This window comes from Armigeres subalbatus, chromosome 3 (assembly GCF_024139115.2).
Source record: "Armigeres subalbatus isolate Guangzhou_Male chromosome 3, GZ_Asu_2, whole genome shotgun sequence".
NCBI lineage: Eukaryota > Metazoa > Arthropoda > Insecta > Diptera > Culicidae > Armigeres > Armigeres subalbatus.
Window position 1 is genome coordinate 24,128,083 of NC_085141.1, and position 24,100 is coordinate 24,152,182.

The window sequence follows — 24,100 nt, forward strand, 5'->3', positions numbered from 1 at the left end:
ATACATTTCCAATGTCTTTAACTAACCCTTGCCACCCACTAGCATGTTCACGTGGTTCATGGATAGTCCCTTAGCAGTTAAAAATCTTAGAACCGGAAAATCTTACATTTTCCCAGCAATATATAATTTTTACTAAAATTTTAGCTAAAAAAACCCGTCAAAGAAAATTATTCCGATTTTATCAACTGAAACTCACGGACCGTGTTGATAAAAACGGAACATATCTGTAGTGCAATCAACAGTCCAATATGTAAGCTTTTGATTGCAGTACTCAAATTAATTCATGAATAAAATGTTACGATAGTCCTTTTGAAAAGTTAAAAAAAAGACAGGAACACCGTCTTCGGGGATTGATTAACCAATAGTTCCTAAGGTTGCTCGTACCCCGGCCAGCACCACGGCGAGGAAGGGATAGGAGTTGCTGGGTAAGAGGCCAAGGACCGCGAAATGGAGTCTATTTAATTCCTTCGGGAACGCGAAGTACCAATGGCACGCATTACCCAACATTTGCCATGCCAGAAAAAGCATATATGAGTTGCAAAAACCAACAGCGGTTTGCTCATCCATCTCTACTCCGCCCATCGAATAGATGGGCTATGAGTATGGTGCTTCTTCATAGAGATTGATATCGATGATTGTTCACAACAAACCATGATTGGTCACTACTGGTACCAATCGATGTGACTTCAGGCGCCATCATAAACGTAGCAAAAGACAAATAGAAGCAGCATCACTGGGAAGTAATTCGTGGCCATATAATATGACATCAGATGCATCTAAATCAATCACAATTGAAAGATCGTAATAAGCTTTTATATATGCCAGGGACACTTTTCTAGTCGCTCAATTTGATTTGGTCGCAGTCGTTGTTCAATCCTAAAATCCATTAAGGTATAAGAATTTTGAAAACTGGTAGATCGCAATTGGATTGTATGTTCCTCCCATGATGTCAACTTTCAAACTCGCTACTTTCTCGTACGCGTAGGCACCACACGTGTGCTTATTTACCACAAATTAAAAACTTCGTTCATCCAAATTAATTACTAAACTCTTGAATTTCACAAAAGTTAGAATCCACTGGAAAAGCTCTCTTCCATCGTGATAAGAAAACAACCAGCAACCAGCATCCAGTATCGAGTTAGAAACAACAGGCCTTTCTTCTGTACTTGTGCCATTGGCAACGTGAGCATAAAAAACGTATTACACACCAGGTTTCTGTGATAAAAACATGGAATAAAAACTCCATCCTTTCATCGGTGCACAAGTGGATGTTGTGTTTTTTTGTTGTTGATTTGGTGGCATAAAAAAGAAAATAGAAAAAGCTGATATACTGGATCAATGGTATTTAATTACGTATAATTAAATACCGTATTTCATTTATTTTCTCTGCACTTGGTTTGCTTTCATCCGCTGCGCGCAATTCGAAAAAAAAAATATGTGCAAGTTAATTCCATCGCAACGCGGACGTGGTATCGTCATCGTCGTCGTCGTCCAAACACAAAGGGTAAAATGTTCTCTGTTTTTAATTTCGTTGCCGAATGAAATTTGGGTGAGAATTATTTCATTGTATCGCCAGTTGAACAATATAAATTTTAATTTATCGTTTTGGAATTAAAGACTCGTTGACAATTGCCCACATGTTCCCGGACAAATGATACATGAGTTGCAAGGATGGACAAAAACTCAGAGTGCACAAATTAAGATTGACATTTTTATTAAAATTATGTGTCTGTCTTCGATAAAATGAGATTTAATTTGATGGGGTATTTGAAGTAGTTTGAGGGTAGTTGAAGCAAACCAAATTTATTGTTTCCGCAACCCATGTAACAGGAAGTGTGGTTGGGAACCAAAAATACAATATTGGCTAGCAGGCTCCATAATTGTTTAAATATTTAATATTTTAAATTTTTACAATATACCCTTCACCATTCGACAAAGTGTAGGTTATTATTAAAATATTTGTTACGTCCTGGAAAATGAACACAGGATCCGATAACTGCCTAGCCTAGCAGAAGCTGCAATTTCCATGCCTACAAAACTGTCCTGTTCTTTCTTTTGGAAAGAGAAGTTTTGTATTCATATCAGAGAACGGAATTGTGTTTTGTATATATTTATTAAAATGGGATGAGCGATGCTTCGTCGTTACCAATTTTTAAAATAGAAGAACGATTTTCACTCACTTGAAAAACCGATGGAATCTATAATGGTTTATTGGATTGAAGCAGCTCTTTAAAATACAGACAAAATTTTCGTAGCCAGTAGCCGGTGTAATTACTTTATTGTTACTTCAGAAGAATTTGGTATAGCAAACAAACAAACTTCACAGCTATCAATAAAGACTCCAATTAAGAATTGATGGAATAATTAAAATTCAGTCATCCCTTCTATCTTTCGAGATACTTCGGAGGCAAACCAAACAGCCGTTCAGTAGCACGACGATATGCCCAGTCCCACGAGCAGTGCCGACGACACTTGTTGCCTCGCGCTCGCTGGTTGGTTTGTTTGCACTTTGAAGCGCGTGTTGATTCAATAACTGACCGAGCGACGCGACGCGTCGTCGCCAGAGGGCTCCATTTAGCTCGGTTGATTAGGCTGGAAATCACCAACCTGGGCGTTGCACGATCCCCTGGTTCGAGATTATATTCGGCGTAAACACATTTTCTTTTCAAAATCCTTCTTTGTGGAAGACTTTTGTTTGTATTTTCCATTTCGATTTTGAGCAAATGAACCTTTGTGTGAATTATACCCAGAGGAAGAACTTCCTCTTGGAACGTAGTGACCATATAGAGGAAGTAAAAGCAGAAGAAGCGTCATCGAACCTCTTGATTATTAGTTATCTCCGCCGGCAGTTACACGCCTTTCTCAATCGAAACGTGGAATGTAGCGTGTGGCAAGCGATACAGCGACCGTTGATTGTTATCTTGTTAATGTTGTTGTGATATTTTTTTTTATCTCGTTCTGAGATCGCAAGTCGCGTGAGCACCCACTGCAGCCAGATGCTGGCTGTCAGTCCATCCAAATTGAAGTTATATTTTTCCAATTTGTATCGTAGGGGAGAACGTTACTGAACGCTTGAACCATGCTTGTATTGCTTATTCGTGTAACCTTTCAACGACTTCCCTAGATCTGCGAGCCTGATCCAAACCGTGTTCGGCCTAGAAAACCGCTTCGGCCAAATGGAATTCGGATAGATGATGACTTGTCCTGTCCCCGAATATCATGTGCTGCAGGTGGTCTGACAGAATGACTGAAAATGTGAATGCCTCTTCTGATGGCAGTCAGGTCATTCCATGAACTCTTTCCGTTTGATTCATTTAGTCTCTTTAATCATCTTCTACAGCTCCAGCATGGACGGCCCTGCTCCGACTTCATCTGAAATAGAGCGCCAGTTCCTCAAGTTAGAATTAGATTTGGGAGGGCAGGTTGAAAATGCACAATTTTTGCGTTATGTAATTAATGAATCTTCTCTTTCGGGTACACCTTTTTCCAGTGGATAGTGTTGGAGTTTTTAACATGCTGTGTCGAACATGACGTGGAACCAAATGTCGCCACGCCCATAATATGAATCTACAACTCTTCAGTTGCATCAGATCAACAGTTGCGACGAAGATCAGCTGCGCGAATTTTGACTTGATGGTACATCTTTTTGATGTCAGCAGTATCGCAGAACTTCTGTTCTTGGGTTTGAGATAAAATTAGCGGTTGTGCCGTTAACATGTCCGAACCCTTCAAAAACTTCCAGTTGAAGGACATTCCTTAAATTTTGGCCGCTACATGCTTCTTGAGGATAACCACACCTTGTGGAAAATACCAAGTTCAAGTGAAATCAGTTCTTTCTCTGAAGCCTTGTGTCCGTAACTCTTATGCCTGGTACTCGATAGCTTGCCTACCCTGATTAGAGGCTCGGAAGCCTCCTTTCAAGAGGCTCGGAAGCCTCCTTTCAAGAGGCTCGGAAGCCTCCTTTCAAGAGGCTCGGAAGCCTCCTTTCAAGAGGCTCGGAAGCCTCCTTTCAAGAGGCTCGGAAGCCTCCTTTCAAGAGGCTCGGAAGCCTCTTTTCAAGAGACTCAGGCCTCCTTTCAAGAGGCTCAGAGCCTCCTTTCAAGAGGCTCAGAAGCCTCTTTTCAAGAGACTCGGAAACCACTTTCACGAGGCTCTTAAGCCTCCTTTCAAGAGGCTCAGGAAGGCCTCCTTTCAAGAGGCTCAGGCCTCCTTTCAAGAGGCTCAGGCCTCCTTTCAAGAGGCTCAGAGCCTCCTTTCAAGAGGCTCAGAAGCCTCCTTTCAAGAGGCTCAGAAGCCTCCTTTCAAGAGGCTCAGGCCTCCTTTCAAGAGGCTCAGAAGCCTCCTTTCAAGAGGCTCAGAAGCCTCCTTTCAAGAGGCTCAGGCCTCCTTTCAAGAGGCTCAGGAAGCCTCCTTTCAAGAGGCTCAGGCCTCCTTTCAAGAGGCTCAGAAGCCTCCTTTCAAGAGGCTTGGAAGCCTCCTTTCAAGAGGCTCAGAGCCTCCTTTCAAGAGGCTCAGGAAGCCTCCTTTCAAGAGGCTCAGAAGCCTCCGTTCAAGAGGCTCAGAAGCCTCCTTTCAAGAGGCTTGAAGCCTCCTTTCAAGAGGCTCAGAAGCCTCCTTTCAAGAGGCTCAGAAGCCTCCTTTCAAGAGGCTCAGAAGCCTCCTTTCAAGAGGCTCAGGCCTCCTTTCAAGAGGCTCAGAAGCCTCCTTTCAAGAGGCTCAGAAGCCTCCTTTCAAGAGGCTCAGAGCCTCCTTTCAAGAGGCTCAGAAGCCTCCTTTCAAGAGGCTCAGAAGCCTCCTTTCAAGAGGCTCAGAAGCCTCCTTTCAAGAGGCTCAGAAGCCTCCTTTCAAGAGGCTCAGGCCTCCTTTCAAGAGGCTCAGAAGCCTCCTTTCAAGAGGCTCAGAAGCCTCCTTTCAAGAGGCTCAGAAGCCTCCTTTCAAGAGGCTCAGAAGCCTCCTTTCAAGAGGCCTCAGAAGCCTCCTTTCAAGAGGCTCAGAAGCCTCCTTTCAAGAGGCTCAGAAGCCTCCTTTCAAGAGGCCTCAGAAGCCTCCTTTCAAGAGGCTCAAAGCCTCCTTTCAAGAGGCTCAGAAGCCTCCTTTCAAGAGGCTCAGAAGCCTCCTTTCAAGAGGCTCAGAAGCCTCCTTTCAAGAGGCTCAGAAGCCTCCTTTGAAGAGGCTCAGAAGCCTCCTTTCAAGAGGCTCAGGCCTCCTTTCAAGAGGCTCAGAAGCCTCCTTTCAAGAGGCTCAGGCCTCCTTTCAAGAGGCTCAGAAGCCTCCTTTCAAGAGGCTCAGAAGCCTCCTTTCAAGAGGCTCAGAAGCCTCCTTTCAAGAGGCTCAGGCCTCCTTTCAAGAGGCTCAGAAGCCTCCTTTCAAGAGGCTCAGAAGCCTCCTTTCAAGAGGCTCAGAGCCTCCTTTCAAGAGGCTCAGAAGCCTCCTTTCAAGAGGCTCAGAAGCCTCCTTTCAAGAGGCTCAGAAGCCTCCTTTCAAGAGGCTCAGAAGCCTCCTTTCAAGAGGCTCAGAAGCCTCCTTTCAAGAGGCTCAGAAGCCTCCTTTCAAGAGGCTCAGAGCCTCCTTTCAAGAGGCTCAGAAGCCTCCTTTCAAGAGGCTCAGAAGCCTCCTTTCAAGAGGCTCAGAAGCCTCCTTTCAAGAGGCTCAAGCCTCCTTTCAAGAGGCCTCAAGCCTCCTTTCAAGAGGCTCAGAAGCCTCCTTTCAAGAGGCTCAGAAGCCTCCTTTCAAGAGGCTCAGAAGCCTCCTTTCAAGAGGCTCAGAAGCCTCCTTTCAAGAGGCTCAGAAGCCTCCTTTCAAGAGGCTCAGAAGCCTCCTTTCAAGAGGCTCAGAAGCCTCCTTTCAAGAGGCTCAGAAGCCTCCTTTCAAGAGACTCAGAAGCCTCCTTTCAAGAGGCTCAGAATCCTCCTTTCAAGAGGCTCAGAATCCTCCTTTCAAGAGGCTCGGAAGCCTCCTTTCAAGAGGCTCGGAAGCCTCCTTTCAAGAGGCTCGGAAGCCTCCTTTCAAGAGGCTCGGAAGCCTCCTTTCAAGAGGCTCGGAAGCCTCCTTTCAAGGGGCTCGGAAGCCTCCTTTCAAGAGACGTTGATAATGGCCATTAGGCCGAACGACCATTAAGCCGTATGAGAGGAAAATGTTGGGAAATGAGAAGTTTGAAGTTCTTCGAAGAAGACCCGAGAAGTGGTCGAAACGTTGGGATAAAATCAAAATTATCGTTTGATTACCGAGACTGCATAGCCGAAAAGTAGCATGAGAAGTTATACTTTTTGTCTTCTTCCACCTTCTTCCTCTTTCTTACTTAATAAAAGACAGAATCACCGTCTTCGACCAGAGGTCGCACAGACTGAACACTTAACATCTAGCATGAGACAACGGACAGGACATTTACACAACACCCAGTGGACCAGTGGAGAGCTTTTCGCATCACGAAAAGTTTTCTCCTTACCGGGGCGGGAATCGAACCCACACTCCACAGCACATGCGTCTAGCCGATTGACGTCGCTAACCGCACGGCCACGAAGCCCACTAAAATGTAACCAAATTTGGTCGTATATGAGTTACTGTAACTTCTCTAAAACATGCGCGTTGTTTGAGTTCCGGTATAGATAAACAGACATAACATTCGATATTATCCCATCGTCCACTGATTTATCGGTCAATTCAAATAATCATTAGACAGCCAATTGACTGACCGTGGCCCTCCAATCGGTTTGGTTAGAGTTTGACGTTTGCTCACTACCGCCATCTGATTATTGATTTTCTCAAGTCGATGAAAATAAGAGATGTCTAAGTGTTTGCGCGACGATGCATTTTGTTGCGAAATGTTCCATGTATTATATAATACTGCCTCGACTTGCGGTTAGCGGCAGTATATCTGTTTGTCTGTCTTTTTTCCCTTCATTTTTCGTTCTTGCTTCACTCATACATATTAACTTCTCATTTTTTACTTCTTTCTTCTCAATATTCGCTACTGTTATCTCATTTCTCACTTTCTTCCTTCTCATTTCTCACTTTCTTCCTTCTCATTTTTCATTTATCATATTTCACTTCTCACATCTCAATACTCATATCTTATTACTCAATTCAAACTTCTCACTTATCGCTTTTTATTTTTAACTTCTCACATTTCACTTCTCACTTCTCACATCTCTCTTCCTCACTTCCTCACTTCTCACTCCTTACTTCTCACTTCTTATTTTTTACATATCTCTTCTTACTTTTCATTCGGCCTAATGACCATTCAGTTTAACGGTCTTCGGCCTAAATAATGACCCAGCACCACATGAGGGAGTTCTACAACCGAGGCTCTGTCTGTGGGGGAAATCATCTGGCGACTTTAAAGGTTTCCCAAACCTACGCGACGCGACTGTCGTTGGGAGACTGCGAATTTCTGTCACGTTGGTGACAGCGACGGTATGTTTGAGGAAACCTTAGAGCTAGAGGTCGTTACTAAAACAGTTGCGTTAGTCGAACTGCAATCGTCCTATGTGATTTCTTAGCTGGCTTAATTCGAGAAACTTGTGCAGTTAAGTGAGGATCAACTTAAGCACCTGAGCGTAATAATTTACGATAAGCAGAATTTTACGAGTCAATCGATTTACGTAAACAAATGATATTTTACTTTTCAGTAGTCCATTCGAAATCAATATAAACGTTCCTTGAACCAGATGACCGCCTAATATCTTTTTCCGTCTTTTTCTTTTTGGTGAAAAAAAAACTACATCCAGTGAATTCCATTTTAGTTCGTTATGCGCGGTCCTCCCCTTCTCCTCATCGAGGTTCCAGATTGAGTGTGCCTCAGTCAGACGAACATTCTATTACAAGCCCTTCTGAGGAGCAGACAACTTCGGCGCAGTAATGAACTCCCCCACCCATCACAGCGGGACAATTATTCCCAAACAAGCGCCACCGTTTCCAACCGGTTACAATGATAGAGGGCCCAAGGCGAGGGGGGCTACAGGAGGGACAAATACATGGCGCTGAGTCGCGCTTCTCCGCTGTCTAATCTGCATAAAGAGACACTCGTAATTATAATAATGACTGCACGACTGAGTGACCTGCGATGAAGCGACTGAATGTATTTCGCTGACGCCATAAAAATGAGGGAAAGTGAATAAAATTGGCGCTAGTCGTTTAATCGCATTTTTTTTGTTCCGATTGTATAGACTGCTGTGCAGCAAATGCTAGGATCGACAAAATGGGACGTGAGAAGAGTAAGTTCATTGAGAGACTATCTGGGACGCACTATTTTGGCTTCTTGGTTATTTTGCCAGACGTTTTACTTTGTTAGATTCTTCAATGCTTTGTCTTGATCACAAGACATCTTTTCCATTATAAATTTCCATTGTTGTTAAACGAGAACCAAGCAGCTTGTTGATTCGTGGACCCTTTTGGGTTGAAAGTAACTCTGCAATTGAAACTTTGGTCAAATTTGCAATTGGGAAAACTCCCAACTTTTTCGTACACTTTGAATGAGAATTAATAATTATCACGCAGAAGAGAGTTAATAAAGCAATGAGAGAATAGAAGCTATCTATTTTTATTGAGATAGATGATGGAGGCGCGTGGTACATCGTAAGTTTGTAATTGTTTCAGTTTCTCAAATCGTCACATGTTTTATCGAAAGATCGAAAATTCAATGTTTATACATTACCAACAAATAGATTTAAATTTTGGCTAAGGGAACGTCCACAAATTACGTAACGCTAAGAGGGGGGAGGGGGAGTTGAGTGAAGTGTGACGATCCATACAAAAATTTCAGAAGCTCCATACAAAAAGTGTGACATAGGGGGGAGGGGGGGTCGAAAAAGTCCAATTTTTGCGTTACGTAAATTATGGATCTTCCCTAATCTGGCAATTTAAGGCATGATTTTGCTACTTTTTAAATGATGCTTTTGCTACTACCTAAATAGCATTCTATAGAACAGGGCTTTGAAATTGTCTGATCCTTTGAACTGCTACATATCCTTTTGATGGAGCATGAGGGGTATTTTTTTAAGCTTACCCAAACCAACTTTCTCCTTGTTATATACCGATATCATTCAGTTCATCGACCCTGTGCTAGAAAAACACACTCAGCAAGCAAAAGAGGACCCTGCTGCTTCCCTATCCGGTACTTTTCCAACATAGCATTAACAGAAGCATCAGCAAATCCCATTTGTTCGGGGTCGTACAATTATCATTAATACCTTGTCTTTTTTTCCCCCTGTGTTGTTTTCCCACGTCGTCGTGTCTGTTTTCTTGCTGTCTGTCACCCAAGCGGATCGAGATCGCGGATTTTGCCCACACCGTGGCTTGTTTACCTGTTGACTTTCTGACGATTAGGTTGTTTGGTCGGAACGACCACCTACGCGCCAGTTACGGGAAGGATGTTTAAAACAAAAGGAAGTAAAATGGCTCATGGTATTTATAGGGAACGGCCTCCCGCTGTCGTCCTTATTTTCGATGCCGGTAGTTGCCATGATAGTTGTCTATGCAGAAACGGAAACTGGTGGAATATTTTTGCATTTTTGCTGCTTGTTTTATTTATCGTCGGCAAGTTTCGTTCGGTGGAGGAGCGGTTGCCATGAGTTCGTCTCGCTGGCTGCCTTGTTGAGTTAGCGAGTTTTTCCATTTTTATTATTGTACCATTTATGCAGAAATGCTAAATTTAGTCACATAATTGATCTATAATTGGATTCCTCTGTTTGTTTCATCATCGAATAAGGATCTGTCTATTTGTCTTTTGCAGGATGTGGGCATTTCACCTGAAACTGGATTAAGGATTCAAGTGATGAAGTTCATGTTAAAGGTAAGCTAAAGCGTCCAACGTTCTGTTATACACCCAGGTCTTTTTTTACACGGTTTTTTTTTACACGGTTTTTTTTGCGAGGTTTTTTTTACACGGATTTTCGAATTAACGCGGTTTTTTTTACACGGATTTTCGAATTAACGCGGTTTTTTTTACACAGATTTTCGAATTAACGCGGTACCCAGATCAAAATTTTCTAAGTCTTTTTGAATGGAAAACACTTAGAATAATTTTATGGATATGGGAACTAATGTTTTGCAGAGTATAAAACCGCATACAATATGGGTATTGCTGGAATGAGATCGACGAGCAGAAGCCGGAAATCGATGTTTGGCGACATTTTGAAATTCAAGATGGCCGACTTCCGGTTTGATAAAAGGCCCGGAAACCCATGCAATATGGGTATTGCCGGAATGAGCTCAACGAGTAGAAGCCGGAAACCGATGTTTGGCGTCATATTGAAATTCAAGATGGCAGACTTCCGGTTTGATAAAAGGATCGGAAACCCATGCAATATGGGTATTGCCGAAATGAGCTCAACGAGTAGAAGCCGGAAACCGATGTTTGGCGTCATTTTGAAATTCAAGATGGCCGACTTCCGGTTTGATAAAAGGACCGGAAACCCATGCAATATGGGTATTGCCGGAATGAGCTCAACGAGTAGAAGCCGGAAATCGATGTTTGGCGCCATTTTAAAATTCAAGATGGCTGACTTCCGGTTTGATAAAAGCACCGGAAACCCATATAATATGGGTATTGTCAGAATGAGCTCAACGAGTAGAAGCCGGAAATCGATGTTAGGCGCCATTCAAGATGGCTGACTTCCGGTTTGATAAAAGGATCGGAAACACATGCAATATGGGTATTGCCGGAATGAGCTCGAAGAGTAGAAGCCGGAAACCGATGTTTGGCGCCATTTTAAAATTCAAGATGACCGACTTCCGGTTTGATCAAAGGACCGGAAACCCATGCAATATGGGTATTGCTGGAATGAGCTCGACGAGTAGAAGCCGAAAATCAATGTTCGGCGCCATTTTGGATTTGAAGATGGCCGAATTTAAGTTCGTTAAAACAACTGGAAACCCCTGGAATATAAGTATTAACGGAATGAGCTCGACGAGTAGAAGCCAGAAATCTATTTGCCGCCATTTTTGAATTCAAGATGCCCGTTTTCCGGTTCGATAACACGACTGGAAACCCTTTCAATACCAATGGTCAGAAACCATTATAAGAATTCCTAAGGCATTTCTTCCAGAAAGAATTTCTCCGAAAGATCCTCACAAAAATTTCTTCGGGAGATCCTCACAAAAATTCCTTAGAAAGTTTCTCAAAAATATTTCTCCCGAAGTTCCTCAAAGGAATTCCTCCGGAAGTTCCTCCGGGAATTGCTCCGAAAGTTCCTCCAGGAATTCCTCCGGAAGTTCGTCCAGCAATCCCTTCGAAAGTTCCACCACAAATTCCTTCACCAGTTCCACCAGAAATTCCTCCAAAAGTTCCTTCAGGAAATCATCCAGAAATATTTCTTGAAATTTCTTCATAAGTTCCTCCAAGAACTCCCCTGGAAATTCATCTTGAAATTTTATCCAGGAATTCCTCCTGAAATTCTACCGAGAGTTCCTCCAGAATGGCAACCGAACAAAGCAACGATCATTGGATTCACCATATGGACAAATGGACACAAGGACTCACGATGATATCGGCAACGACAACAATATCGAACTACGGGTATCCATAGTTTCTGTACAGCAGAATACTACAGTAGATCACGGTTTGGTAGCGCTTAAGAACACGAAGTGCCTACTAAATAAATATAAGAATAAAAAAATCCTACAGCAGTTCCTCAAAGGAATTTCTCCGGCGTTTTTTTTCTGAAATTCCTCCGAGAATTCATTCGGAAATTCCTTGAGGATTTTTTTCCGAAAGCTCCACAGGAGATTTATCTGGAAGTACCTCCAGAAAATCTTCTGGAAGGTTCTCCAGACACTCTTCCAGCATTCCTTCCAGAAATTCCTCCGATGATTCCTGCTGAAATTCCTCCTTACTACAAAAAACTAGAAATTTAAAAAAGCGCCAAGAATGCAAGCTTCTAATAAAAATAAAATTTTACTTAATTATGCTTGTCGACGGGACAAGCGTGCGTGGGCGGACTCGCTTGCCGACGAAGGGGAGAGAGAGCCACAGCAACCAGGAACATTCGCCTCCTCTACGATATCTCACAACGCTTAAGCGGGGCGAAGATGAATGCAACGATGCCTGTAAGTAAAAGACGCGAATGGTCAGTTATTGGTCGACCCTTTTTCAAGTGCCAACCAGGCCACCACCAACTCAGCATGATCTGTCCACGATGCGACGTGTAACGCGCGTCAACACCGAAGCGCCATCACTGCTAGAGATTCAAACATCTGCCATGACATCTGCTCATCTTCTGCATCGTGTATTTCGTAATATAGAACACCTCAACCTTCCCGGTCGACTGATTGCAAAGTATCTTAGTGAAGGTGCCCAAAAAGGATGACCTGACTGTGTACTCGTCAGTTATCAGACATGATGTTGCTGTGTACCGTCTTCAAAGTTCTATGCAAAGTTATCCTAGCCCGGATTCAGGAAAAGATCGATGCGACTTTCAGGCGGCAGCAGACCGGGTTACGTGCCGGAAGATCCTGTGTGGACCTTATTGTCACGCTCCGTATCATTCTGGAGTAGGTCAACGAATTCCAAGAGTCCCTTTACTTGGTATTCTTGAGAATATGTGGGGACCTTGAGACGCAAGGGGGTTCCTGAGAAAATTATCGGCCTCATCAAGGCATAAAACGAGGTCTTCTTGTGCAGAGTACTGCACAATGGGGTCGTGCTTGGCCCTATCCGGGTCGTAGCTGGTGTAATACAAGGGTATATTCCATCATCGTTACTGTTCCTTATTGTAATCGACGTTAATGTGGTAGGTACCAAACCTATGGCAGCCTTTAACCATGGATAATCTAAACGACATCGAATAGGCTCAATTCTCGCTCAACGGTGATCTGATATGCAGAGTAAGCTCAACGACTCGTCTTCCGCAGGTTTAGTCATCAACGTCAACAAAACCAAATCGTAGGATGTAAACACGGCAACCTCTTCCAGTTTTACAGTAGTTGGACAATCAGTGGAGAATGTTGAATAGTTCGAATATTTTGGAAGCCATGTGGCGTCAGACGGCGGTACCAATATCAACATAGGCGCACGGATCAAGAAAGCAAGGGCTACCTTTGCGAGTTTAAGTAATATCTGGAAGATCAAGCAGATATAACGCATCAAAATCCGAATTTTCAACTCTAACGTGAAATCAGTACTGTTATACGGTTGTTCATCAACAGATGCCTACGGTACATAATTTGTGCCTGGTGGCCTCACAACTGGATCTCAAACAATGAGCTCCATTGTCCGATAGTAAGGCCGAGGCCGATAGTAATGGAAACTCGGGATCGGAAGTGGGGCTGGATCGGCCACACTTCACGAAAGAGCGGAAACGAAATATGCAAACTAGCATTAGACTGGAACGCAGCGGGACATCGCAGCAGAGGCAAACCCAGAGGCTCATGACGGCTCATAGAATAAGTCGACCTCAATCTAACCTGGCTACAGGTAAAAGCGATAGCTGGTCGTCGCTCAGGATGGAGATCTTTCAAGTCGGCCCTTTGCTCCACCGGAGGCGTACAGAATTCATAAGTAAGTAATTAAATAATCTTCACGCTGCTAGATAAAACTGAACTTAACAGTAAAAATCCTCTTCAAAATTGTACAACACCCTTCAACCTACTTCTTTAACAGTTCTCCAATATCAATCGATATGGTAGAAAATATTCGGTGGCGTGGTAAATTCACATACAGCGGCACGCCGACGCGGCGACGGCATAAGAAAATCACAGGCCTAACTGGAAGTCGGCCATCTTAAATTTCAAAATAACGCCAAACACCAATTTCCGGCTTCCGCTCATCGAGCCCGTTCCGGCAATACCCAGCTTCTAAGTTTTTGTCAATCAAAAAGACTGATAAACTATTCACTCATCGATAAATTTTCTAAGTCTTTTTCAATGAAAAAAAAAAATTTCGATGTTATTTTTTTACACGGATTTTCGAATTAACGCGGTCTTTTTTTACACGGATTTTCGAATTAACGCGGTTTTTTTTTACACGGTTTTTTTTTGCGAGGTACGTATCCCCCTCGTAAAAAAAACCTGGGTGTAATTACATGTTAATTTATATAAATCATAATTCATAATTGATCACAATTGCATTTTTTATGTAGGTAAAGAGGTTCGGTTGTGGGCGCCCACTTGTCTTTGGTTTAAAAGTTTGGCCCTCGTGGATCTCATACCGATATTTATATAGCGATGGAAAGCTACTATACTAGCCAAGAAATTATATTGTTTTCGTCAAGTTGGGAATTTTTATGGAAAATTTATCAAATTCGACATTTTTGGACTCAATTTTGTAGTTCGGTTGTTGGCACCCTTGAAAACTAGGCTACAAATAAAGAAGAAAGGATGAAAATCACCTAAATTTAAAGAAAATGAATAAAATTTGTACATTCTATTGGCCAGGAGGCACTAAAAAACTCAGATCAATCCACCTAGCAGTGATCATGTCTTTCTCGTGTATTAGGGAGGATATTGGTAATAATCACATAAGAAAAGTTTAAAATTTGACCATGGATTTTGATGCCATAGTCCGATCTGACAATAGAGAGCAATAGGACAGAAATGCAACTTGTTGCAAGCAAATTAGTCAACGCTTAGTTCCAAAAAGACATGACATTAGCATTAGCATTGAGCATTTCGCACAAATTCGTAGGTGGTACAAGCCAAGACTATTGGATGAGAGTAGCATCACTTTCATCCGTCACCACTGATATTGATTTGGTACTAATCAATATCTCTTAGAAGGAAACAATGCACCCTTCAATCGTCTAGATCTGTCCTGGCCACGTCCTTGCGAATGCTGAGGAGTGGGAAGGATGGTTTGTTGGACACATACTTAAGAAAGATGCAGAGAATTCTACGACCTCTCATAGGTGCCACGGGAGGTTTTGGGATTGTGTGGAAGGTTATAACAGTAGGAAAACGTTTTTGGTAGAACGTGAAACACGGAAAGAACTAAGATAGAATACAAAGTAAAAAAAGGGCGAGCCTGAAATTGAACCCATGACCTCCTGCTTATAAGGCAGAAGCGGTAGCCACTAGACCAGCGAGCTCGTCCAAAAAGACATGACATGCCCAAAAAATAAAAATATAAATTCAACTCATTATTTAAATATAAAAACTTAAATATAAAAATAAAAAGTTATTTTTATAACTTAGAAGACAACTACAGCGAAATTGATTGATTTGCCAATAAAATGAATGCCCACAACCGAATTTAGCATACTTTTTGAAATGTGAAGAAAAAAAAATCGCTCTCAAATTTTGATGCCAATCGTTATTGATCCTCAAATTAGATTAAATTTACTGTATAAATACACATTGGAAATCTTTTTTCATTTACATTACAGGTAAGAAAAACTTTCGTGTTGTTTTTCTTGTGAAAAAAATGTTTTGTTCGTGGTTCAAAGTAGAGATGTCTATTTCGTTTGATGTGGAGCACAAAGCATCTGTTATCTGTCAAAAGATACGTATGGCTGCTTATAACCAAACGATCCCCACAACCAAACCTCTTTCCCTACTGTTGAATAAGAATCTTTTTTATGTGCAGCCACAACTTTCGGTCTTCATTGCCTTTCTTGGGGAAAATATTTGATTGTGTAATCATTTATTGCTATTATTTATTTATATGGAAACTTTGTATTTTTTCAAGAGAAGATTTTAATTTATTTATAGAAAATCCTCTATTTAATTGCAATTTGTATAGACTTGAAGATAGACAAAATTGTTCATATCTTTTTGTTGTTGGAAAATTTGCATTACAACAAAATCATTCGATTTTGACAAAACAATTTTATTTTTATTTTTGAAGTTATTTTTAAAACGCGTAAATCTTATAATCCTCATAACAAAAATGTTAGAAAAAATAAGTTGTAAAAAAAAAATTACGAGAAGAACGTCCAAATCCCAAAATCTGCAAAAAAAGTGTCCAGTGTCACAATAAGTGAAGAAATGTAAAAGTAAACTAGCGTTTGTAAAATTAAACTAGGTAGATAAAAAGATAATAAAAGGGTTTTTCTATGTTTTTTTTAGATTTTTGATGTGTTATAGTAGATATGTTATATATACTGTTTGTTATATTTTTTATAATCGATTTAGATTGATTGACTGTTTGTTTTTCCATTGTTTTATGAATGTATGCAAAATATCAAAAGGGTAATGTGTACGGTAATATTTTCTTAGTTTTAATATTTTCAAGATACAGAGGTTTCAAAATAAAACAAACTGAAAATTTCAAATTTCAGATCATTTTCGAATGTTTCTGAGTCTAGCAAACCTAGAATCAAGTTTTACAGGATCATTAATGGCTTAATGCTTGTTGTAATGCAGAGGTTTTTTTGGTGTTGTGTCGTAGAACCACTGCGTCCATTAAGGTGATTATACAATAAAGCCAGAAATAGGCCATTTTGTAAACCACGTGCTTTTCCAATATTTTTTTCAAGCGCACGAGATGAAAGAACCGTAACGCGTATGGGGCTGAAACAATGCTAGAACGTTTGCTTAGTTATGCTGGACAATCATAATTTGAGTTTCGGCACTGTCATTATTATTTATTTATTCAGTCTAAGGCCGAAGTGGCCTGTGCGGTATGTAAGAGTCTTCTCCATTCGGCTCGGTCCATGGCAACACGTCGCCAGCCACGCAGTCTACGGAGGGTCCGCAAGTCATCTTCCACCTGATCGATCCACCTTGCCCGCTGCGCACCTCGCCTTCTTGTGCCCGTCGGATCGTTGTCGAGAACCATTTTCACCGGGTTATTGTCCGACATTCTGGCTACGTGCCCGGCCCACCGCAGTCGTCCGATTTTCGCGGTGTGAACGATGGATGGTTCTCCCAACAGCTGATGCAACTCGTGGTTCATTCGCCTCGTACCGTCCGCCATCTGCACCCCACCATAGATGGTACGCAGCACTTTCCTTTCGAAAACTCCGAGTGCGCGTTGGTCCTCCACGAGCATCGTCCAGGTCTCGTGTCCGTAGAGGACTACCGGTCTAATGAGCGTTTTGTAGATGGTCAGTTTGGTACGGCGGCGAACTCTATTCGATCGAAGCGTCTTGCGGAGTCCAAAGTATGCACGATTTCCAGCCACTATACGCCTCCGAATTTCTCTGCTGGTATCATTTTCGGCAGTCACCAGTGAGCCCAAGTACACAAATTCTTCTACCACTTCGATTTCATCACCACCGATGCCAACTCGCGGTGGGTGGCTCACATTGTCTTCTCTTGAACCTCTTCCTATCATGTACTTCGTCTTCGACGTGTTGATGACTAGTTCAATCCGCTTGGCTTCCCTCTTCAGTCTGATGTAGGCTTCCTCCATCTTCTCAAAGTTACGTGCCATAATATCTATATCGTCGGCGAAGCCAAATAGCTGCACGGACCTATTAAAAATTGTGCCACTCGTGTTAATCCCTGCTCTTCGTATTACTCCTTCCAAAGCGATGTTGAATAGCAGACACGAAAGAACATCACCTTGCCGTAACTCTCTGCGTATTTCAAAGGAACTCGAGAATGCCTTGAAACTCGAACTATGCATATCACCCGATCCGCCGTCGCCGTGTCAGTTTATCCGGAAATCCGTTTTCGTGCATTAGCTGCCATAGCTGGTCCCGATCGATTGTATCATATGCGGCTTTGAAGTCGATGAATAGATGATGTGTGGGCACGTTGTATTCGCGGCACTTCTGCAGTACTTGGCGAATGGCGAACACCTGGTCCGTGGTGGAGCGTTCGCCCATAAAACCCGCCTGGTACTGCCCCACGAACTCCCTTGCAATTGGTGCTAGTCGACGGCATAAAATTTGGGAGAGTACCTTGTAGGCGGCGTTCAGCAATGTGATTGCGCGGTAGTTGCTACAATCCAGCTTATCGCCCTTTTGTAGATGGGACACGACACCTTCCATCCACAACTGCGGCAAAACTTCCTCCTCCCAAATCTTGGTAATGACCCAGTGCAGCGCTCTAGCCAGTGCCTCACCACCGTTTTTAAATAGCTCTCCTGGTAATTGGTCAACCCCAGGGGCTTTGTTGTTCTTCAGCCGACCAATCTCCTCCTGGATTTCCTGGAGATCCGGGGCCGGTAGAATTATGTCCTGCGCGCGTTCCCCTAGGTCCATCACCATACCGCCATCTTCGTCTGCCACATCGCCATTCAGGTGCTCTTCGTAGTGCTGCTGCCACCTTTGGATCACCTCACGCTCGTTCGTAAGAAGGTTCCCGTTTATGTCCTTACACATATCGGGCTGTGGCACGTGGCCCTTACGTGAACGGTTCAACTTCTCATAGAACTTTCGTGTGTTATTAGTGCGGTACAGTTGCTCCGTCTCTTCACGGTCTCGATCTTCCTGCTGACGCTTTTTCCTCCGGAAAATCGAGTTTTGTCTGTTCCGCGCCTGTTTATATCGTGCCTCATTCGCTCTCGTGCGGTGTTGCAGCAATCTCGCCCATGCTGCATTCTTCTCTTCTACTAACTGCTCACATTCGCCGTCATACCAGTCGTTTCTCCGATCCGGGGACACCGTGCCAAGTGCAGCGGTTGCGGTGCTACCAATGGCGGATCGAATATCTCTCCAGCCATCTTCAAGAGACGCTGCGCCTAGCTGCTCTTCCGTTGGGAGTGCCACTTCCAGCTGCTGCGCGTATTCTTGGGCTAGTCTACCGTCTTGTAGCCGCCCAATATTAAGCCGCGGCGTCCGACTTCGACGCGTGTTGTACACCGTCGAGAGTTTTGAGCGCAGGCAAACTGCAACGAGGTAGTGGTCGGATTCAATATTCGCACTGCGGTAAGTGCGGACGTTCGTGATGTCGGAGAAGAGTTTACCGTCGATTAGAACGTGGTCGATTTGGTTTTCCGTTTCTTGGTTAGGTGATCTCCATGTGGCCTTGTGGATATTTTTGCGGGGAAAGAAGGTGCTTCGGACTACCATTCCGCGGGAGGCTGCGAAGTTTATGCATCGTTGGCCGTTGTCATTCGATACGGTGTGCAGACTATCCGGTCCGATGACCGGTCTATACATTTCCTCCACTGTACGGCACTGTACGAAACCTATTACGCCAGATTTGGGCTTTTGGAAATGTATGTTGATAAACGTGTGGTGAATTTGAATTCCCCAGAAATGACAGATATCATTCTGAATCTGGCCAATATTTTTCAAATTATATCTGCTCGGGCAGTGTCCGGTTATTCGGCCAGTAAAGGTGCCGCTTGTTGAGCTTCAAGAGCTTTTCAATTACTGAAACATGGGGAATTATAAATGGAGCTCACGTTTTGGCAACCAACCAATTGGTCATCTACCTTTGTGCTTGCCAGGATTTCAATTCAATTTTTGTGGTACAGTATGACAGAAAGGTTCTAGACCAGTAAACAGTGTGTTTGATCCTCGTTTCTCAAGCTCGTCTACCTGTTCATTATCTCCAATGCCACAGTGTCCCGGAACCTAGTACAGAGGTATAATATTTGCAAATTTTGAAAAAAAAAAAAACATTTATTAAGATTAAGACCTTTAGCGTCAATGAAAAATGAGCTAACTCCACGAAAAGAATTAAAAAAATAGAGAAAATTCAGGTGAAACTTTGAAAAGCTGTGAAACTTTGTAAAAATTGGGGAAGGGCCAGAAACCATTTGGCCAAAAGACATTCGGCCGAAAACCAGTTGGGCCGAGTGTCTCTTGGTCGAATTCAGAGAAGGAAATGGTTAACATTTCTCGCTTAACTTTTCAAAAGGACCTAAGAAACATTTTTTTCATGAATTAATTTGAATAGCGCTATCAACAGAAAAACATGAAAGCTTTCGATTGCAGTACTCAAATTAATTTATGAAAAAAATGTTACTTAGGTCCTTTTGAAAAGTTAAGCGAGATTTATTTTTACCATTCATTCTGCCATGCAGGTAAAGAAAAACATAACCACAGCAACCACGGCCAACCAGACGACAGTCAGCATATGCTTCTACTATTTTAGCCTCCCACAACTATTGATTTTGTACAACAATTTCACAACGTATAATCATTTGTTTCGGCGAATATTCATTTTAATACTCCTTGCTCAATTTAGAGGTTTCAACTAAAAAATCACTCTTTCAAGGCTGTGCGCCACAGGTAAATTAAACTCGATTCTGTTCTGTTTGCGCTGCGCACGAGCTGAAACAAGAAAGTCCCTGCAAATACTAACGGTACCAGACTCACACGCTGCAGTGAACACTAAACAGTTTACCGATGAAACTGGCAAACTGGTCGGTGCAGTTAGGCCGTTAGGCCGAAACCATCTAGCCAAATTTTATTTGGCTTAAGGACAAGCCTCCCGGAGTTCAAAACTAAATGCTCTCGCGTTTTCAAAAGCACTCCATTCAAAACGGAAGCCACGCACAACTGTCATTTATATTACTCAACGCAAAGCTGGAATAATAAAAATGACAACTGTGCGTGTTTCCCTTTTTAAATGGGAATTTAGTTTTGGATTCCGGGAGGCTTGTCCTTAATTGAACGTTTTGCTAAATCGGGTATTTGGTCGAAAACCGGTTTGGCCGAAACTGTCACTTGGTCGAAAGGGACATACAGCCGTAAAAGTTGTTTGGTCTAACGGGCCCGTTTGGCTGAAATAATTTGGCAGAAATGGCTATTTGACTGAGAATGTCATTTGGCAGAATGTGTCATGCAGGTGAGAATATTTCATTTCTCTTTCAGTGAGAAATGAGACATCTCTTATAAGAAATAGGAAATGAGATATGAGACGTCTCACTTGTCACTTCTAAATCATCATGTCTCACTTATCACTTGTCACTTAACACAGTGAGAAGTGAGTAATGAGGAGGGAGAAGTGAACGTCTCACTTCTCACCCGTTCGGCCTAATGACCTTTCCAGCCAAATGATCTTATTGGCTAACGACATTTTCGACCGTACGATTCGTTAGACCAAATGACCCCCTCCTCCTATGTACTATGAACTTTCGTATGAAGTATCTAGATTTTTTATAAAGATTGTGGCTTCGTGGCCGTGCGGTTAGCGACGTCAATCGTCTAGACGCATGTGCTGCGGAGTGTGGGTTCGATTCCCGCCCCGGTAAGGAGAAAACTTTTCGTAAAGCGAAAAGCTCTCTACTGGTCCACTGGGTGTTGTGTAAATGTCCTGTCCGTTGTCTCATGCTAGATGTTAAGTGTTCAGTCTGTGCGACCTCTGGTCGAAGACGGTGATTCTGTCTTTTCTTCCTTCTTCCTCCTTCCTCCTTCCTTCTTCCTTCTTCCTTCTTCCTTCTTTCTTCTTTCTTCTCTCTTCTTCCTTCTTTCTTCTTTCTTTTTCCTTCTTCCTTCTTCCTTCCCACTTCTTCCTTCTTTCTTCTTCCTTCTTCCTTCTTTCTTCCTTTTTCCTCCTTCTTTTTTCTTTCTTCCTTGTTCCTTGTTCATTCTTACTTTTTCCTTCTTCCTTCTTTCTTCCTCCTTCTTCCTTCTTCCTTCTTGCTTCTTCCTTCTTCCTTCTTCTTTCTTCCTTCTTCCTTCTTCCTTGTTCCTTCTTACTTCTCCCTCCTTCTTGCTTCTTCCTCCTTTTTCCTTCTTCCTTTCTACTTCTTCCTCAATGCGCACTACTCACTTCTCACTCCCCAGTTCTCATTCGACCTAATGGCGATTCGGCCTAATGACCATTCGGCCTAATGGCCTTCGGCCTAATGGCCTTCGGCCTGATGACCTTCGGCCTAATGACCCAGCATCGATTCATCGCGGTATTATTTGTTTATTCGCTCTTCTCTGCAAAGCAAAACTTGCTCCTTTTCACTACGCGATATTCTCGAATGCAATCCGTGGCCAAAAAAAAAGCTACAACACAATTCGTCGCGCACTAATTTATTGATTTACTCTGCTCTTCAAAATATAAATTACTCCTGCTTGCAGAAATTCATCTTGGAATCTTTGCAAAAATTCTTCCGAGAATGTCTTTGGAAATTTATGTGACAATTCCTACCATGAGGAGTTATGAGGAATTCATACGAGGTTGATTTTGGTTTGATGTCAGGCGTAGTTGACCTTGTAGACCAGCGGTCCTCAAGCTTTTTCTTGAGAGGTACCCCTTGTAACTTTTCATTAATTGAGGTACCCCCTCTTGAAAGTAGGCTTCCACGTATCTTGTTGAGAGACTTTGCATATTGAAAGGACACTTCAAAGCCTCCTGAAAGTACGCTTTCGAGCCTCTTGAAGGTTGAATTCCGATCCTCTTGAAAAGAGCTTACCGAGCCTTTTGAAAGGAACATTTCGAGTCGCTTGAAAAGAGGCCTTTCAAAAGGAGGCTTCCGAGCCTCTTAAAAGTAGGCTTCCGGGCCTCTTAAAAGGAGGCTTACGAGTCACTTAGAAGCAGGCTTTCGAGCCTTTTGTAAAAAGCTTTCTGAGTCAGAAAAGAACCTTCCGAATCCCCTGAAAGGAGCCTTTTGAGCTTTTTGGAAGAAGGCTTCCGAGCCCCTTGAAAAGAGGCTTTCAGGCTTCTTAACACGAGGCTTTCGGGTTTCTTTAAAGCAGGCTTCCGAGCGTCTTGATAAAAGGCTTCTGAACCTCTTGTAGAGAAGCTTCCTAGACTCTTGAAAGGAGCTTCTTGAGCCTTTGGAATGGAGGCTTCCAGGCCTCTTGAAAGGAGGCCTCCAGGTCTCTTGAAAGGAGGCTTCCAGGCTTCTTGAAAGGAGGCTTCCAGGCCTCTTGAAAGGAGGCTTCCAGGCCTCTTGAAAGGAGGCTTCCAGGCCTCTTCAAAGGAGGCTTCCAGGCCTCTTGAAAGGAGGCTTCCAGGCCTCTTGAAATGAGGCTTCCAGGCCTCTTGAAAGGAGGCTTCCAGGCCTCTTGAAAGGAGGCTTCCAGGCCTCTTGAAAGGAGGCTTCCAGGCCTCTTGAAAGGAGGCTTCCAGGCCTCTTGAAAGGAAGCTTCCGGGCCTCTTGAAATGAGGCTTCCGGGCCTCTTGAAATGAGGCTTCCAGGCCTCTTGAAAGGAGGCTTCCAGGCTTCTTGAAAGGAGGCTTCCAGGCCTTTTGAAAGGAGGCTTCCAGGCCTCTTGAAAGGAGGCTTCCAGGCCTCTTAAAAGGAGGCTTCCAGGCCTCTTGAAAGGAGGCTTCCAGGCCTCTTGACAGGAGGCTTCCAGGTCGCTCGAAATTAGGCTTCCATTTCTCTTGAAAGGAGACTTCCAGGCGTCTTGAAAAGAGGCTTCCAGGCATCTTGAAAGAAGGCTTCCAGGCATCTTGAAAGAAGGCTTCCAGGCCTCTTGAAAGGAGGTTTCCAAGCTTCCGAACCTTTTAAAAAAGGCTTCTGAACAACTTGAAAGGAGTCCTCCGAGCCTCTTGTAAGGAGGCCTTCGAGCTGCTTGGAAGATATCTGTGCTGGTTGGGGAAGGCAATATTCTATTGGGTTTACTAATCGCCATGCATATTATGTACAAAACAAAGTTTTGAAATAAAAAAAATCACAACTTTTTCAATAAATTTTGATTGGAGTTGTAATTCGTCCGCCATTACGAATTTTGGTTTGAGGTACCCCCTAGGGCCAGCGAAGGTACCCCCAGGGGTACATATACCCCAGGTTGAGAACCGCTGTTGTAGACAAATTGATCTGAATTCCAGAACAATTTGGAGAACCTAAAACATCTGCATCAACCCAATCTAATACGCAAGGGCTTCAGGGGCTTGCATGGACAAGCTGGGTTGATTCTTCTGAATCAGTCAATTTTACTCATATTGAATTTGGTAATTCTAAATTGCCTACATTCTTAATGACAGCATCTGTACTCTAGCTGATCATGTTAAAAAAATGATGATCCCTTGAAACATAACAAGCTAGCAAACTACAGGGAACTAGATTAGGCGAATAAGACAATCGTGAAAGAGTTGTGAAAATCGCTTAGAACCTGATCTTTGAAATCATGATTCAAATGATTTCTTGATCGCAGTATTCAGCCCAAGATGGTGTATACTATTTCGTCGAAAACCATTTCGCTGATTTATTTTTTGCGGTACGTCATTCCGCGGAATGTACCCACTCTTCGAAACTCATTTCGCGGAATAGCGGAATTTGGGGAAAGTGTGCCACCTTAAGCACTTTGTTCAGTAACTTTTGAAAAACTCTTTGTCAAAACTTGGATATGGTTTCAATACCAATTTACACTTATTTTTTCAC

General features: G+C 42.9%; 1 protein-coding gene across 5 annotated transcripts in view; it reads left to right on the plus strand.

Annotated features, from left to right (window-relative positions):
• The window catches only part of LOC134219152 (high affinity cGMP-specific 3',5'-cyclic phosphodiesterase 9A), a 782,997-nt gene that overhangs the window by 101,512 nt on the left and 657,385 nt on the right, over positions 1-24,100 (plus strand). For 4 of the 5 annotated variants that reach the window (XM_062697847.1, XM_062697852.1, XM_062697851.1 and 1 more), the window contains one exon: positions 9,731-9,790. The exons of the other annotated variant lie outside the window; for it this stretch is intronic. The gene's annotated coding sequence lies outside the window, so the exon portion shown is untranslated. The remainder of the gene's footprint in view (positions 1-9,730; positions 9,791-24,100) is intronic. 5 annotated transcript variants of the gene reach the window in all.